This window comes from Benincasa hispida, chromosome 8 (genome assembly GCF_009727055.1).
Source record: "Benincasa hispida cultivar B227 chromosome 8, ASM972705v1, whole genome shotgun sequence".
Taxonomy (NCBI): Eukaryota; Viridiplantae; Streptophyta; class Magnoliopsida; order Cucurbitales; family Cucurbitaceae; genus Benincasa; species Benincasa hispida.
In genome coordinates this window covers 55,708,901-55,710,343 of record NC_052356.1, presented here as the reverse complement: position 1 = coordinate 55,710,343, position 1,443 = coordinate 55,708,901, and positions in this window count along the sequence as shown.

Here is a 1,443-nt window from a genome sequence, read left to right as displayed (position 1 = left end):
TTCCTGAATTAGCTAAAAAAATAGAACATTGAATGCATAAATAATGCAAAATAATGGGTTAGCTGAGATTCGACATGCTGAGCGACGCAAACTCATTTTCTCGTGAATTCTTATCATGATTGCTGCATATTCTGCCTAACGACCTTCATAATTCTAAGTAAAAGGACTAAAATCGCATGCATTTCTGCATGTCATCACATCCCCAAACTTAAAATCATGTTTGTCCTCAAGCATGCGTTATACTCAAGAAATTCTAACTCACCTTCATGCTTTCCTTTACGATGACCAGCTTCTCATAATATAATTTATACACACCCCTGACCGTCACCGCAATACTCTCCTCTACTTTGGCTGCTTCTTCAAAAAGATCTTATCTCAGTTTAGATCCAGCAAGCCTTTGCTCAAAAAAACTTTTATTCATTCACCGCAATTTTCTGTTTAGCTTTTGAGAATGCGTTCATTCAAAAATACTTCAAAACTTTGCGATGTCTTATTCAAGTGCGGCATTAAACCTGGTTACGCCCTTCGTTTTGGCTTACTTCCACGTGTGTCATGTGGGCATCCAATTTTGGTTGCGTTCCATATTCAACTCAACTCTTGTCTTGTTTGTTTTGGCTTGTGCCGGATAGAGGAGTTGCGCTTATGCGCTGATCCTGGCGACTTGCTTCGTTTTGGCTTGCACGTGTGTCATGTAGACATCCAACTTCGAGCAAGTGCCTTTCACAACTTAACTCTTATCAACATGGGTTTTCCCTTTGCATTGATAGTGGAGTTATTATTCTCAAAATCTCACTTCGAATTTTTTTTTTCAAATGATCGCAATATAATGAACGCAATTCTCTGAGCTACCACCTTCAAACTTAAAGGTTGGCAGCGTTCTTACTGCAAAACTAAAAGCAAAATTACAAGAATGTGATAATAAATGTTTGAACAAAGGTTTGCACAAAATAAAACTTAAGACTTTCAAATTTTAAAGAAGCTAATAAATGTAGCGAATGCCTTGCGTTGATTAGTTAGAAGATGTGGTGAACTTATACGTACCATCATAGAAACATCGCAAAACAACGCAATTGGGAAAAAGAGAATTTCAAAAAGATAAGGCATACAAGATAACAAGAAAAGACCTTAGGCGGAAAAACACATGCGCTCATGCATTGGAATCCACGTGATTGAAGCCATGCGTTGAAGAGTGAAAGAAATTCTTCCGTTGAACTACGACCCGAGGAGACTTATTGTTGCACCTACAAGAGCAATCGTATCACAACCAAGGAAGCAGCCATATATCTAAAATAATAATGAAAATAAAAATAACCTATACTAAGAAAGCAAAGTAAAGATAGAATAGAAGATGTCCCTCGAAAAATAAGAGTGTTGTCACCGCAAGGAGTCTTCCATGCAGGAGATGGCTCTCAATTGCTTGGGTCAAGTTGCTTTAACCATTGG